Raw genomic sequence first — 17,728 nt, 5'->3', positions numbered from 1 at the left:
GCTGAACCTCCAGGGGCTGTATGGTTCCTGTATACCATTCTGTCCACTTGGAGCATGTCCAGATGAGTGTACACATGTATTTCCCCTGGACAAATAGCAATGCTACTTCTCCCCTGGGAATGCCTGTGCATGCACACTCTGGCACGTGGCAAGTTGCCCTGGGTGAGGTAGGGGAGGGGAGGGGACCCTACCTGGGGTTCTGGGTGCCTCATGGGGCTGCAGTGGAGGTGATCTGGGTGCACAGAGCCTGGCTGGCAGCCAGAGTGTGGCTCTGGCTGGCTAGGCTCCAGTTTTGGGCAGCACATCCTGCCACCACATGTGCCTCCCCGCTTTTTTCTGCTGTGAGGTTTTTTTGACACAAGATCTCCCAGTATTAACCCCCCACCCTGTACTGCTAATTAGCAGCATAATGAAAGCCTGAATGTGTGGCACGTGTTGTTTGTGGTGCCCCGCAGGTCTGTGGTGCCACAAACCACACATGCATATTTGTCAGGACATGCTCATGGAGTTAGAGGCACCAGGCTTTCCAGCATGGATTGCTCCAAGGCTGGGAATCGAGGGCTTCCAAGATCTTTGCTGGAGAAAGGACAGAGGGCTGGGATCGCAAGCTTTGGAGTCTGGCTCAGCTGTTCCTCTCCCCACCCAAGGGCTTCTGGGCACCCAGCTGCTTGTTGGCCCCTTTTATTTCAGGCAGATTTTTCTTTTAGATTTTTCCTTTTATGGGAAGTTGTGAAAATCCCATTGTTTGTTCTGAGATGGAGCAGAATTCCTTCAGAATAAGATAAATTCCTATGGAGCTGAAATGATGTTTGACTAGCTCTGAGCCAGAAAGAGAGATTACAGCCCTGGTCATCTTTTGTGAGAATAGTGTTTGCTTTGTGTTCGACTTCCAGCACTTATGTTCTTCTTGGCCGCTGACTTCCTGAGCTTTCAGTGGGGTGATAATGTATAAAAATGTAGTCAGGGTGAGACAATCTGAGTTGTGGTCAGAAACTTGCTCTAAATTTGCACCGGTGAAAGGGGATGCACTGTGAAGGGCCATGTCCCTTACAGGGTGTCTGCCCAGTTGGCCCTTGCTTAGTAGAAGAATTTAAAAAAATCTTCCTTAGCAAAAGCTGTTTTCTTTTAAAAGTGTCCATTAAACTTAAACCTACTCATTTTTGTAATGGAATGCACACAACAGTACACATATTGACTTATGTTTTCAGTCAATATTAAGATTTATTGTCCCCTGAGTTAAATAAATCAGAATATTGACCTCATTGTAAGCCAATACCCGGTTAATGTATTTTTTTAAAGTATTTTGTATTCATTTTTAGTAATAGGGCCCATACAGTAGTCTATAATATTCATTTGTATTCCCCTTCTTGCTCTTTTCCCCCCCTTTTTATTTCCTCGTCTGTCTTTGTTGATGGCTATCATAGTGGTAGATACTGGATTCATTTAATGAATGAGAAATAAAGATGTCCAATAGCTGGTACCTCTACATTATAGAGAGTGAATGAGTCATTTCCACAATCAGCTTGCCTCTTCTACTTTAGGACAAGGAAAATGAGGTCTAGTGCCTCCAGCAGATGCTGCAGTAGGAACAATAGCCAGGTGTTGTTCATATGTTTCCAAGCCAATTCTTTGTTTCTTTTCTTTTTCTTCCTTTTCTTCCTTTCTGCATTTAAATTTTCTGCAGGAGAAAAAAGTATTTCTTTAATATTGAATTCCATTTATCTCCATAAATTGGTTAGGGTATACGATCTAAAGGACTCAGCTGTTTTTAAAATAGGTTTATTCCTTTTCCTTTAAGATTATTTCAGATTATTTCCACACAGTATAGGCGAGTTATAAGGGGACTCATTTTGCAGACTTCAGTGAGAGCAGCACATTTGCAGTGCATCATTTCAGATGTTCAATGTTGAACAAAGAAATTAAATTTATATGTATCACCTAAATTATTTCGGATTCATGGTTCAGCAAAGAGTTCAGATCCTAATCAAATATGTAGTTTGCATGGGCACTACACCTTTTCTCAATAATAATATGGCAGTTCTATTTACAATGCTTGACTAGATTTTGTAATAATGCTTTTACTGAAATTTACCTTCTGGTTTTTCTGCTGCAGTCTTGGTTACCTTTTAGAATCGTGCATCCTTACAGTAAAGATTATCATAACAAGTAACTTCTAGAGATAAAAGAGATTGCTCTAAAATGTCCCAGCCTCTCAGGCACTTGTGAATAACCACCAAAATACCAGTCCATATTCAGATATCCAGACACCTTTGGATATCCTGAAAAGAACAGGATAGATATTCAGAGTGTGAGAAATTACCTGAAAACATGTCTCACTAGAATCGCACCGTGAATTACCTCATCAACATTCACTGGCTCTACTGTAGCATGAAGGAGAAAAACACCCCACAAACTCAAGATGTAGTAGAGGAAAAAGGAGAGAAAAGAGAGGAATAATGTATTGTCAGAGTTGATATGAGGGAAGAATGATGTGGAAAAAGAGGAGGCTAAATGAGCCTGCTGATCATTGCTTATAAGACCCAGGGTGGGTCTGTCCTGCACTGTCCTGCATAGTATACCACAGGCACATTTTTGGATATTCCAGATTGTCTGCAAGATGAAACTGTGAGCCATGTTTATAGTGGCTAAGCCCAGGTGTGTAAGAATGTGGGGACAGTTAGTAAGGAGTCTCTCTCTTCGCTGTCCTGCAACAGACCTCCTGCTCTTGCTGTACCCTGACTGAATCAAAGAGAATTCATGTCGGGATTCCCTCTGGAGTGCGGTCCCTTCCAGCAAGCCCGGTGGAATAAAGTTACAAGCTTGCTTACTTTTTGCGTACTATTCTGCGCTACAGTAGTTTGCTGTGGACTTCTTTTAGGCTGTGGTCCCAAGAACATGCTGACAACTTGCCCGAGCGTGGCCGCATCTAATTTTCACATTAACTAATAAGGCCGAGGGTTTTTTAAAAGAAAAAGATGTACTTGAACTTAAAAGGTTCAGTGTCACCACCAGTCAACACCTGCAGTTGTTTTGATTTGATCTTTCCAGAGGCACTGTAGAAAGGAGAAGCCACGCTTACGGACTGTGCATCCTGAATTAGAAACATATATTGTTTAGGATCTTGCTTGCTAAACTTGCTATCATTAAAGAATGGCACACACTGAAAATAGATTGGGCACGCCACATGTTCAGGCTGAAACATCTGTACACCAGCAGTATGAAAAGAGCAGCTACATTTTCTTAGGAATGTTATTCGTGGTGTATTTCCCTGATAATGCAGCCTGCTCCAGAGCCCTGTGAACCCAACTAGAGTGTCTTGCAGGCTTTTGGATCGGGCTTTGAAGCCTCGCTCAGTCCATAATCAACATGGGAACAATAGCCACCTGCCTTTCAGCTGCTCCTGGAGTTGTGGAATAGCGCATTGTTGCAGAAGAATTTTATGCTTGTGCTATGAAAAAACAAAAGGTGTGATGTCTAGTGTTGAATTATTATACTGCTTTGAGAGAAGTACGCACTTCAAGGCCCTATCTTGTTTGGTCTCGACCAAATATGCTAACTCTGTGTTTCACCACATTCTGTTCAATAATCTGCACCTCCCAGAATCTACTAGTAGTGCTGAGAGCCCCAGCAAAACATCCTCAAGCACTTCGAACTTGCTTTCCTTTTTGGAACTTATCACTGCAGTGTGTTGGTAGGTCTCCAGAAATGCAAGGAAGGATGTGCAGAAGCTTCTCAGAGTAAATTTTCTGTAATCATCAGTAAAAGCAAATGGCAAAACTTCATGAATTATCAGAAAAAAAATCTGTTTTAGCTAGAAACAGTGTATTGAAAAATGGGGATGTTATTGATTCTTCTTCTTCTTCTTCAGGACTTTGCAATAGATGGGTTATGACAGGAAAATTTGCGCAGTGTGGGTAAAGACAGAATATTATAACACTGAGGGTGGAATGCTGGGAATTTGACCCTAAGTCTGAAACTGGAGATCATGTGAATATCCCTACTCTAGTGAAGCACATTCTTCCTTCTTTTTAGAGGAATAATCTGGCCATGCCTCTTGCCTGTTTTCTTGCATTGGAAAGCCATACAATCCCCCGGTGACCACTGAGATGTGTTGTCACACCCTTTGAACTACTAGTAGTACTTGAAAAGAGGCATTCAGAGCAATGAAGAGTGAGGCAGTATCGCTCCATGTTCTTCCCCTCTCCTGTGCTTGGGCAAATACTGGTTTCCCAGAACTCCCTTCCTGCTGGGCTAAAGAAATGAGATCATGGGAGGTCAGATACATAAGAAATAAAAGCTGCAGAGGGAACTGTTATGCTGGTGAGCAGCTTCTGAAACTCAGTATATCCCACCAATAGGTAGAGTAACATATTTACTTCTGTCATTGGATTATAGAAAGACTTTTTCTCTTCAAAGGGAGAGAAGGATATACAAAGGCATTGGGTACGTTGGGCAGAATGAGAGCTTCTTCAATCTACAGTAGAAGACAATTCATGATATGGTGGAGGCAGGAAGTCAGCCATATTGCAGCATTGTCAAAACCAAGCATTTAGTAATCCTGTTTCACCTCCTTCCCACCCAACCCTCAGTTGACATGGGGCTTAAAAATCACTGCTGGTGCACCCTCTTGCTGTTGCATAATGGGAAGAAAGGGGGTGTGTGAGGGTGGCAGGGAGGAAGATATGGGGATGAATGGAGAAAGGGATTCCTTTTGTTTCTTAAACATTGTTACAGTGACATTTGGCCTTAAGTAAGTGTGCTGGGATGTCTGTGAGCAGCGCTGGAACTTGGCATTTTGTCTTTATTTGCAAGTAGAACATAACTTGCCATTGGCAAGGTACAGCTAGATTTTAGATGAGATAACTTGTGCATGTGTCTCAAGTCTGTCTCCTGAAACATTGTATTATGTTGAACTTGCAGGACACAGCATCTGGGTATTTCAGAAATATCAAGGGAAAAATCCTCATTTTAGATCTGCCTTTTGTTATCAGTAAAGGACCCTCTTCCTGGATGAACTTAAATGATAGCATTAGCAGAAGTAGGCAACCCAGAGATAGTGCTGAGGGATGAGGCAGACCATTTAAACATGTACCTTTTTGTCTGTCTGACTCTTGAACTGAATTCCTTTCAGATACGCTTCTTTCTTTGTTCCTGCTCTCCTTAATGTAACCTGTTGCGACAAGATGATGCAACTGAATTATATTAAGATCTCTGCTGATGGACACCAGCACTGACTTCCCTTTCTCCTGTTCTTATCTACTTCCAGTGCTGCTTGAGAGGAGTTTCATCTTGACTCCTGGAGAGCCTAGGGAAGTCTAGGGATGAGACTAGGAGAGTCTTAATGAATTTTGCTTTCCATGCCATTTTGGGCATGCCAGCACTAACTCCAAGTGGCAAGGAGCTCTGTGGTGAAGCCCAGTGTGCCACGTGTTCCTGTTGCAGGCATGCTAAGCTGTGGAAATGAAGCAACATAGATGTTTTACTGCAGCCCTGAGCATTTCTGTCACAAGCATGCTTATTGATGCATGCTCAGGGCTACTGCAGGGAGGCACATTTGCCTCACTTCTGAGATTTGGCCTGTGATAGGTGGGAGCCAGCAATCAGGGTGTGCTTCACAGGAGCTCTCGTGGGCACACCAAGGAGGCAGTGCAGCCAAGTCCTTCGGTGCTGCATCTATAATTCACCCTGGGGTTATCTGCTGAACCTTCAAAAGTATCTTTAAAAGTAATTTTAGTGAGGTGTTAGACTAGCCAACATTTACACCCTAATTCAGGAGTCCCTTCCTAGTTTCTGTACTTAATTTATTTCCTCGGGTCCTTTCTGCACAGGGACTTAAATGCATGGCTGATTGAGGACTTCACATGGAGGGTTCTGCAAAGATAAAAACCAAGAAGCTGTGAAGCAGCATGACAGGGGTGAACTGGTATTCATCCAGATATGGATCATGCAACTGCATTTTCAGAAAATGAGGATCTCTCTGGGTTGCTTATCTATTGGTACAAAAAAATTTCATTCTGGTACCAACATGCCAAAGCTTTAGGTATGTAGACAGACAGCTTTACATTCCGAGGCGTGTCAGCCTTTCCAAATTATCTTTGCAGCATCTGCTTTATATGGACTTTGCCTTTGAACCCATTGCCTGAATGTTAGAACAATTACATGTTATTGTAGACCTTCACAAAATAGACCAATATAAAGTCCTATATAAAGCTGGGGTTTTTTCGTTAATTAACTCATAGTATTTTCACCAAATTGAAACTAGATGCAGGAAATAAATCTAAGAAGTATCTTTCTAAATTAATCATAATAATGAAGCCATTTGGATACAGGGGATGTTTTCAGGGAATCAGCATTTTGAAATCATTTAGGAAAAAGATTCTTAACCTGTTCTGAAAAACAATTTCAGAAACCCAATTGAGAGAGTTATTTTTTTTTCTCTTGGCTTTGTGTCTCCAAGGATATACAGTTTTTGCAGGGGCTTTTTTGCAAAAAAGTATGTTGCAAAAACAAGCTTTCCTGTTCTTCAAGATCTAGTTTCTTTGGATGATCTAAATGAAGCTCTTCTGTGGATTGCTGAGGACTTGTCATTCCCAGGGATCAGGCTCCAAAACCAATCTGATGTTTCAGTGAGTTCTTAGTAAACAAGTAATTTTCATCACCAAAAACCGGCACAACTAACTTTGTAATTGGGGCCCAACCCTGTATTATGTTATCAATTCTCCCGCTTAGTGCAAGTCCAAGTCCTGGGAGGGATGGTGCTTACAAGAAAATTGAGATTTACCCATGCTGCCTGCTGTTTAGGGCATAGTCTAATGCCTTCTGGGAGCTCACAAAACAATTGGGAGCCTTGGCCTTGATTTCAGCAAGCCCTTAGTCACTTGTGGAAACTTAATGACCTCTAGGAACGAACTGAAAATTAGGCACCTAACTCCAGCTGAAATGAGTGGGAGTTAGGGCTGCTACCTGAATCCCCTTATTGTAATGGATCTGCCACATGTTGTTGGGACTTGCTACAACATCATGATAAATATTGTTTACCCTGTAATTCCATTATAGAACTCATATTTTCAGAGATGGAGCTTAGCTCTAATCTTAAATATGAAATTCTAAGTATCTGTCAATAAAATGTCTGTTTGCTAGTTTGTCTATTTTTAAGGCAGTTTTAGGCTTGAAAAAGCCAGTGGTTTCAAGATGCTTTCCCCTTTTATTTTAGCTGAAAATGCACTTCTGCCATAAAACTTAAATCTGGACCTTTAGTAATGGTTCAGGGTTGGGGGTGGGGAGCATCTTTCTCTTCTGGAAAGATACTTCTGCTTCAGAAAAAACAAGGAAAGCTCCAAACGGTCAGTTGTTTTAGTAGTATATGTCATAATGAGAACATTTCTAAAGGCTTTTTTGGCACTGAGACCATGCACTAAAATGTAATATTCCTCAACACCCACAAACATTAGATACCTATGGAATAAAATAAGTTTGGGGAGTAATATATGTGTCAGCCCACTGATTTTTGAGGCTTTGCTGTTGTGAGGACAGTGAGTCCAAGTAGGATCAGCTTCTGTGTAGGGGTACAAGGAAAAGTAAGAAGCAAAAGAAACCTTGTGCCTTTTCCCTTCATGCTGCTGCATGGTAGAGCCCTATATAACGTATTTTACGAGGGTGTTCTTGAGGCTTACTGGGAATGAATGCTCACCGAGTTCTTTGAGGGTCATGTGAATGTTGATGTAGAAGTGCAAAGTAGGAGTAGTAATAACTGAGGAAAAACTAGATCTAAAACCTTTAGATTTGAAATTCTAGGCCAGTGTCTTTTGGCATGATTCCATTGCTTGTGCCACCGCTGACTTTTGTCGCTCCACCTGTTGGCTCCCTTGGTTATTATGTAACTGTTGCCACTCAAAGCCTTGGTAAGCAATGTGTGGCCTGACTACATGCAAGGAACATGAACAGCATTACTTATGAAAAGCACAGTAGAAAGAGTTAACGATGCAATTTCAGCCTTAAGCTCCGTTTCGCAGTTTATGTTCATTGTTGCCAAAATCTTAATGTTGTTTTAATGCATTTTTTGTGTGCATGAATCCATTTGCCAGAGCTGCTGATTGCACACACTAACCCTTTTTATGTGACTAAAAGCCAGCTGTAGTATCCTTGAAGAATCAAATGCTCTTACAGTTCTGGAAATTACTCTGTGTGTGCATGTGTGTTTATTTGTGCATCAGCTCTTTTAATCTTTCTACTGAAAGCCTAATATACTGTAACTGGGACATTTTCAAAAAAGAGAACACTTCAAAACAATTCTAAATATAAATGAAATCCATTTCCAAATGGCTTGTTAAAAAATGCAGATGGTTTATATTTATTATATCATTTTTGTTTTATCACCTTGCAAAATTTTACAGCATGGAATCTTATTTAATGCTGGTGCATTTTGAACAGCAATATTAGACAGCTGTATTTGCGTCATACTAGGAGATTTTTACAGGATATTAAAATTGAATCTGATGTAACCTGGTGTTTTGAGACACATAGATTAGGCATTTTTCATGTTTGTTGGGGTTGTCTTTGTTGTCAAAAATATATGGATTTTTTTGTGAGTAGTCTTTCAATGTCTAAATCAAACTTTTTTAAGATGTAAGGAAATGTAGGCCAAATAACTGTGAGAAACCAAAACCTTAGGCTTTATGAATAAATAAGCATTATACAGTAACTCAGTTGAAATTAGATATGATTTATACTCTAGTGAAATATAATATAATCTAAATAACAAGCCAGAGTTTATAATCTAGTAATTTTTTTTTTTAACCTTCAGATCATCTGTGTAGTTTTTTCATTGCAACCCTTAATGTGAGAATGTGCTGGGTATTAGCAGCTGAGAAAGAACTGTGCTGGCACTTTCTCAGACTTCAGCAGGCATGGGCAGGTTTTAGTGTTAACCTAACTAAACTACAGATCCTCCACTGGTTCTCACACCCTCCAGGTCAGAACTAAATCCCCTATTAATTAAACAGAAATTATATCCAAAATAAATCACTTGGCGAAAGAAACCCACTGTGGAATTTTTGAAAGATGTTTGCAATAATTAAACATTCTGTGACTGGTGACATTTTAGATAACTCTTAAAATGCCAACCTGTGTTGATATTTAAAATAGATTCTGCAGTGGAAAGGAGGTGATCCCACAGAGCAAATAATATACACCATGTCATCTAAAAAAACCTTTTCGTTTAGCAGGCATTGTCTCCTTTATAACAATTTAAGTTGAAGATAAGGATTTGAATGTAATGTAGGACACATCTGTAACATAGAACTACATTTCAGTAAATATTTTAACTTTATCATGTGCCTTCTGAACCTGAGAGCAAAGGAGAACAAGCATTATTATTTGAACTTCTAAATGGGAATAGGAGAGAAAACAATCATTTGTGGGGAAGGAGATAGCTTTTTATTTTCATATCAAATGGCACCCAGGGTATTTGGCACTACTAGGTGGGGTGCTGAATATTTGGAAAATATCCTCTACAAATCACACTGCTCAGGTTGGCTGGGGCTGAGAGGAAGACTGCCATCATCTTAACAAGTGCTCATCTGATTAGCGGTGTGGTTTTGTAGAAACCTCTGTAGAAAGTATATCATGGCTATTGGGAAGGCAAACAGTTAAGTTTATTTAGGAAGGAATGGTGATATGGGTGGCAAGGAAACTAATGCTTGTCTTATGGCCTCTAGCAGACTAATGGCTTGAGTCATCATTTCTAGGTAGAGGGTTGTCCTGGTACACAACCTGGTAGGAAGAGGAGTGAGAGCCAAGAGTCTGAGTTCAGGTACCTGCTGCAAGTCTCATTCATCCCCATGCTACAGCTGAGCTAATGGAGCATGTTCTGGAGGAAAGCATATCTATGTCACCTTTACACCTCTATGCCTTGACCTCATCTGAAGGTTACCTTAACTTGTGTTTGGTGCCTGTGGCCCCTGAGGTGCCAGCTATAGCAACTGAGAATAGCCAGAGTAGAACATCAGTCCAACCTCACGCCTGTGCACAGATGAAAATACATAGGATCTCCCTAGCACTAAGTTGTCCTGCTGGAAGAATGCACAAAACTGTGGGAGGATTTAATCTTGGCCAAATTCTCCAGCATGATGGTACTGGCTTACCAAAATCATTAGGGTCCAATGTGCAGAGAATTTGTTCAGAATCTCCACCCACTTAATGGACAAGATTGCTAAGGAGTCCTGGTTGTGAGAGCCTCATGCCTTCAGCACCCAAGCTGTGCAGTAACCTGGAATCATGTGCCTTGTTATATCACCATTTAATATAATTAAGTATTTAAGTAGGGTTAACAAACCATGTAGTTCTTCACTGTGCAGTAGTCCAATGGCAACAGACGCCAAATTATTAAACTGTTGAATGCTCCCCCGCATCCAGCCTTTTATAAGCAACAGGGCCTGATTTATTTGGTCTCCCATAATGTCTCACAGCCTGAGCTTGCATTCTTTCCTAGCTGTGTCCCCCATTTTGTATTCTCTGCTTAACAGTGACTTCTTTTCCTGTTTGTCAGCCTCTGGTGGTGGTGTTGGTGTGTACATGTTGAATTTCTGCATTACATCTGTTTTTTATGGCCAGCCATTTCAGTGAGAGGTGAGAGGCAAGAAAGACAACGTAACATGCCTTTATTTGGGGGAAAAAAACCTTGCCTTGATATCACTGTAGCATGCTGGCAGCCCCTTGCCAGGAGCAACTCTTCCTTGCAGCACAGCTTTGCTCTTGACAGCTGTCCTTTACGAGTGCAACAAAGGAATGCAGCCAGCAATGCATAATGTGGCAACTCAGAGAACAGGTTGATTTCTACTGACTGGTGAATGCTGGGCTTTATTTGCCTTCAGGAAGAAATGCCCACTTTCTTTCTGCCACACCTAAGGCTTTTTCATGACTGTTGTCCCCAACCTCCCAGTTTACCTGGTGACTGAAATCTTGGTTGCTGAGGCTCTGGGAAAAATAAATGCTTGGTGTACGCAAATGCAGCTCACTTGCTCAAAACCAGAATGAAGAAGCTGAAATGGAAATGATGAAATTAATCCAGGTTTCATAGATTTCATAGACATTAGGGCTGGAAGGGACCTCAGAAGATCATTGAGTCCAGCCCCCTGGCCAGAGGGCAGGAAGTCGGTTGGGGTCATAGGATCCCAGCAAGATAAGCATCCATTTTGCTCTTGAAGGTGTTCAGTGTAGGTGCTTGAAACACCTCTGATGTCAGGCTGTTCCAGACTTTGGGGGCTCGGACAGTAAAGAAATTCTTCCTTATGTCCAGGTTATAGAAGTAGTTTACAGAAGTCTTGAGCTTTGCAGAATCATAATGGTGTTGGCCTTTCCAGTTTTCAATGGTCAGAAGTCACAACATTTCTCCTAGTTTTCTTAAGCTATTAATGTCAAGCAATTGCCAAAACTACTAAAGTTAGAAAGGATATGAATTTCTGGATTCGGCATATTTATTCACGGTGTGTTCAATTTTCCAGTCTTCTGGCCTAAACCAGGATCTCTCAGGACCACTGTCTGAGAGATCTTTATCAGGCTCCCACTTCTGGGCCAAAATAATGTGTTTATAATATTGTAATGCTACAATTTCAGTGGAACAAGGGTGGGTGTAAGGCTAGCTCATTGTGTGCTTCATCCTTTTGTTTGAAATCAGCTGATTCTGAATACTAGCTGTGCTCCTCTCCTCCCTGTTTGGGGAGGATGTGGATCTGAATTATTAGCAATTTCATGGTCTTGTTTTAATGAGAAATAGCTTGTGCTGGCCCAACACCAAAGGTATAAGGCCTATAAACAGTTGAATTTACCACTTTCATCTGCTTCGGGGCTAGCCACTAGAGGGCATCCTGACTGCAAGGTACCATATATTCCTTGTTTTAGGTAAAGCAGTCCTGAGCACCTGAAGTCATTCAAAGTGAAGCTTCTTCTGAGCTGCCACTTTGTAATGACTCTATTCACCACTGACATCCAGTGCCATAGTCATCAGTAGGGACTGAACCTAGGACCCTAAGCTCTAGAAGCATAAGCTACTTCTGCTTGAGTTAATGGTAAAGGGATGGTTTGTTGTGCTGTTAGTAAAGAACATTCTTGCTTGGGCCACTAGAGGGGGATATGATCCCAAGCACTAAGGTAGTGTGTTAAATTCATGCAGACTATGATGACTGCTTTCAGTAATGGGGGGAGGGGGTAAAGTTTCTAGTTCTCATTTCTACCATCAAACAGGTGACACAAGGTCTTTCTCCTAATGGTGATGTTACTGATGACTGCTGTACTCTTATGGTACAAAACATGCTGGCACTTTGCAAAGAGCATCCAAAGTAGCAGCTTTTCTCTTGTCCATACCTTCCATGCTTCCATGGGCAACAATCCAGCTGTGCCATCTGCCATCCCACTGAAAAGTCTACATACAGAATGGCTGGTAAAGGGATCCCACAACTATCTGCACATGGCACCAGGCACTGCAGATTTGCGAGGCTGGTCCAGATATGCACAACTGCACTCCTCTGAGCAAAGCCACCCAAGAACAGGTTGCCTACAGGCTTTCTATCCTGCCATGAATATTGACTGAGGAAGGGGAAAGTGAAGGCAAAACATTCAACTATAGTTCCCATTCCATCAGAATGACTAGATGGGGGCTCACAGGCTTTGACTAGGACACCAGGAAGACACCTATCCTGTTGTTTTCAGGGGAAGGCTAGATAGGGTTCTTCTTTGCTTTCAGTTCCTTCCTATCAAGGCAATAACTAAGTGGGTGAGATTAAATTAAGATGAGCCTCTGTTGCAAACTTACGCAATATATTCAAAGCATTTTTCAAATATTTCTCTACAGCTGTGAGGCTAGAGTTACATACATGGTATATACCTTTCACAGTTAAGTCTATAAAATTGTTTTAAATGCCTTAAACATAAGAAAATTGTGTTCAGTATTATATATATGTTGGATCAAGTTTTTGGCACATCAGGCTACTTAAAATTTCAGTGGATTCACATACAAATCAATTCAGAATTGGGAAATCATCACATCCCTTATGTATACATCTCTCATGTGTTACCCGTTTTCCAGCTGGGAAGGCTGGCAGGGAAACTGCTTCAGAGTCAGCTGCCAATGCTGATTCATGAATCAACCCACAAAGGATATCAATGTGGTACCATAAGAACATTTTTCCTCAAAGACACTGAATATGTCATTTCTGTGATGCAAGTGGAGGTCAATATGATGCAAGTCTCTTGCCAATAAGTTATACAATAAGTTTATAAACATTAGTTTTTGGACAGAGACCCAAAACCTCTGAAATTGCTTCCAAAACCAGGTTTACTCCATTTGCTTTACTACAAGTCCATGATTTTTTGGCTAGCTACGGTCCTACTATGAATTCATTTTGTTCTGCAACTTTAGTAAGCACCCGAGGTTTTAAGAATATATTTTCCAGTTGTCAGTTTCTAAATGTGTTTTTTTACAGTATTGAATGCCAAAAAGCACAGCTTAAGAATGTAGTAGGAACACAGAAATGCCACAGCAGTCCATCTTGTCAGTATCCTGCCTTTGTCGGTTTCCAATGCCAGATGCAAATTCTTGACGCAGCTATGTAAAAGAAGTGCTGCTAGAAGGAAACACTAAGGCGTGGCAGGAGGGAAGGAAAATAATGCTGATTGAAAAGGAAAGCTCAGGCAGAAACCTAGCTTGTTTTTTTTTAAAGGACATGCTTTGCAGAACATAAGACTGTTTGTTTAGTTTTCCTCCTTCAACTAATTTGTTGTTTGTGTTTTGTAAACTCTAATGACCCTCACTATGTCTAGCACCACCTCCCTCCCCCCCCAACTTGTGCCAGGTGCTGTACTTGGTCTATGAATGCAAAAAAAAAAAAAAAAAAAGCAGTCCCTGCCCCATGGTGCTTGCAGTCTAAATAAATGAGAGACAACATGTCGGGGAGAAGCAGGTACTGAAGAGTGAAGGAATTTGTTGAAGATGAGCTGGCAGAGCTGGAAATGGTATCCAAATCTTGTATGTTCTAGTCTTATGTGGGCTTGATAGTACTGTTTGTCAAAGTTATCTTTGTAAAGTACAGGATATTAAACAGCAGTGTTTGTTGATTCTTATTGCAAGTTCATTTAGCCTAGCTAATGGCTAGTTGTTATTTAAAATGCCTGCACAGAGTTGCCGAACAATGTGAAGGCAGGAAAAGTCAGTGGTACAAAAGAGTTATCTAGCAAATGTTCTGCAATTAATCACAGACTTGGGGACTTTAGCTATGTGGTGGAATATTTATATTGTAATCAGTCTTGTTTAGATATCAGGTAAACAGCAGAGAATGAAACAGATTGCAAAACCTAGGCAAATGATTCGAGGTTGCATTGATTCTATAATGTTTCAGGTAGAAGAACAGTAGCAGCAGCATCACCACACTGAACTAGTGTACTGAAGAACTTAGTTAGAAAGCATGCCTGGGAGTGAATCCCGAATTTGGTGGATACTAGACAGAGCATAGTAAAGCTGGGCCACCAACCAATCTCAGATACCCCAGGGAAAATCTCGAGTAGCTCCATTGAAATCAGTGGAAGTGTTTCTCAGATTCACACTGGTGTAAATGATAGAAAACCTAACTGGGTTTTGTTTTAATGGGTGGGAGTTTCAGTCACCAAGCAGAATCGCTCTATTAGCTGGCCACACAAGGCAGCCAGTAAATGCATTTCCTACCACTTCCTTATAAAGGATGGTAACTGAAGAAGAAAGAGAAGTACATTGAATAGGAAAGAGTATAGAAAATACATTCGATTAAAGGAGTTTTGCACGAAGACATTACTGACTCAGTGATCAATCACATTCATAAAGTATCTCGGGAACCAACATATCTCTCATTCTAGAACCTTTCCATCCTTACCAATAAGTGTATCAGATGAGGGCTATCATTAATTTAAATGAATGTCTCATGCTCATGTCTGAAGCTTATCCAACATGGACCTAGTTCACTGACAATGAAAATAAATGTCTTCATCTGTTCATTGCAGCTCTATGCGGCATCAGCCACCTATGTAACGGGCTACCTTTATTTCCTTACATGTGTCCCCCCAAAATGTCACCCAAAATGATAAAGAAGAAAAAGACATTTCACCTACATAAAATATGTAATTAAAATGATGAATTATTGTAAGATAGAATATTAGCCTTTTGACATTTTAATCTGAGCAAGAGAGAGCGAGAGAGTGCAATCTGAGTCGCTCAATTAAATTTAGAATTTTTTCCCCTCCATTGTTATGAATAAATAGAAAGATTCTGTAGCAGTCTGCGGAATTATTAATTGCAACTAGTGTAGAAGGTGCATACACCGTATCATGAAATGGAGTATCATTGTTAGTGACTATATTTCTTGGTAATTAAGGCCCAGACTAATGATGCAAGTTTTCTTCAGCATGATTTTCATCTGATTATGAGGCTGCTTCATTAAGAGCACTCAGACTAACGAGCTGTAGCTGTAATAAAGTAATTTTCTGTCTTGTGCTCTGATTGATAAAGAGTTTCTATAGCTAAAAGGAATTGAAAATATAATTATAATTAGAAATGGTTGAATAAAGTTATTACAGGATTGCTGAAGGGTAGTGCAATTGACACCATAATGTTTTTTTGGAAGTGTGCATCTTAAAATTAGACTTTATAAAAGGAAGGGGGGGAAAAAACCCCTAAACCACAACCCCAAACCCTTTGCTAATAAATGGGCACAATGTTGCTGCTTCCATAAAATGAACTGTTAGATTAAAGCAAAATGAGGCTTTCCCACACTGCTCAGAACAAGAAAAACATATGCAGGAAGAATGCTGTTGCCTTTCTTCCCGACATTCCTCTCATGTGAAGTAAAGCTTATGAAAATGCTTTTTACTCCATTTATAATAATTTTCATGCCACCATATGTTGCAAAAAAGATCTTTTTGATTAAACTGATGTCTTTTTAAGCATACAGTGTAATTTAGGAGTTTCCCCTTGCAAATGTGCAAAGAGTTATGCAGCCCTTTTATATATTTACATTTAGCAAGTAGTGGGTTTTAAATAATTTTTCAGAACATTGGCAGGTTTTATGGGCTTTTTTCTTCTTTTCATGCCTTGACCAATATCAAAATATAAGAGGGTTGGATACAAGGTCTCCCTCTCTCTCACAGGGAAAGCAAATCAACTTTTTACCCTAGAAACCTTATTCTGTTTTATGATGTTCAGATTATAAACAGCGCAAACTCTGTTATAGCAATCCTTTGTGCATATGTCATAGGATATATATGCTGTATTGATATAAAAATCTATAATAGGGTTTTATTTAGAATTAGCTGATGCACTTTGGTACTCAGAAGTTGTTTTGCTTATTGAATTTAAGCTCTTTTGTATCACTATAGCTGCCTGTATGGAAGACATGCTTATACTTTAAAGCTACAGTTATGTACATTTGGTTATGTAAATCTGTAGACTCAAAGGAACTTTATTGTATTGGCTTGAGCCAAACAGTAGATCATCTAGATGTATATTTATGCTAATTAACTTAAAGCCAGCATTTTGCATTGATTGTTCAGCCATAATGTGTTTTGGAAGATTTTTAGAATTTTTGAAAATCATTCCTAACACATTATGCGGTGATAAAAGTGTGTTATTGGAATACCATTAGTAAGAATAAAAAAGGAGCAGAATTTTATTGGTTGTTCATTGAAAATGTTAGCTGTGATTAGTTACATAATCCTACATTAACCTGTAAATTAAAATTCCTTGGTGCAATTTGATGGCTGATTTAATTTTGTCTTTCTTTGTTTGCCGCAGGCTAATTCCATTATGAATTCTTTATACAGCCTTTTCCCTCAATGATTAGCAGCTTCTACTCAAGTTCTGATTACTATTGTACACTTAGCACTACATAAAGCTGGGGATTAATATTCCCCTGAAGAATTGTTGCTATGGATCTGCTCTATTCCTTCTAAGAGATGTTTCTGCAGCTTCAATTGTCCATAAATTATGATCTCTAGTGAATTATCAGTGGGAGTGAACTAAGCTTAACAAGCTGAAGAGAGCACTCTAGTTCTGAGAGAAAAAAAGAGAGAGAGAAAGAGATTCTCAATTATTAATTGCAAGGTTTTCATAATATAGAAGTAGTGATATTTCCCTATCCCCATCCTTGTAGACATGTAAAAAAATCAGGATGATTCAGAGGCTGGAAACACAGAAGTTCTGACCCCTTCTAGAGATCAAACTTACCAGAGGGTCTTAATTGTGTGTAAACAGAGGAGGGAAAAACAGTGCACTGCTTTCTGCAGAATATTTCGGGGAGGTTTTTTGTGCATCATTGGTTATATTCTTGTTGCATGATTTCTCAGTCTGTTGATATGATAATAAATGGCCCAGTTCAACTGCCTTTAAAATGTAGTTGGGATTAATAGGGAATTTAATTAGAGATGTTGGAGGATCTTTCACATTTTTTGAGGTTTTATTAGGAGAAGGTTATTCGAGTTTAAATATGTTGGTACCTTGCTCTTGGTTTGTCTATTCTTCTTTGCCAGGGTTTTAAATTAGCTTCCTTTTAGGAAAAGTACAGATGGTCAAAAAGCCTGAGCCTGAATTGATTCAATTTTTACAGGTTAGTCTAAACTGCATAGATTGAACTGAAAAGCAAGCGAACAGGCATTCACTTTTGATTCCAGAAATGCAGCCACATGCCTTGCCTGCAGCGGCTCAGGCTATAAG

The sequence above is a fragment of the Crocodylus porosus genome, unplaced genomic scaffold, assembly GCF_001723895.1.
Source record: "Crocodylus porosus isolate Cpor-Errol unplaced genomic scaffold, CroPor_comp1, whole genome shotgun sequence".
NCBI classification, from domain to species: Eukaryota; Metazoa; Chordata; order Crocodylia; family Crocodylidae; genus Crocodylus; species Crocodylus porosus.
Note: the sequence above shows the minus strand (reverse complement) of the source record.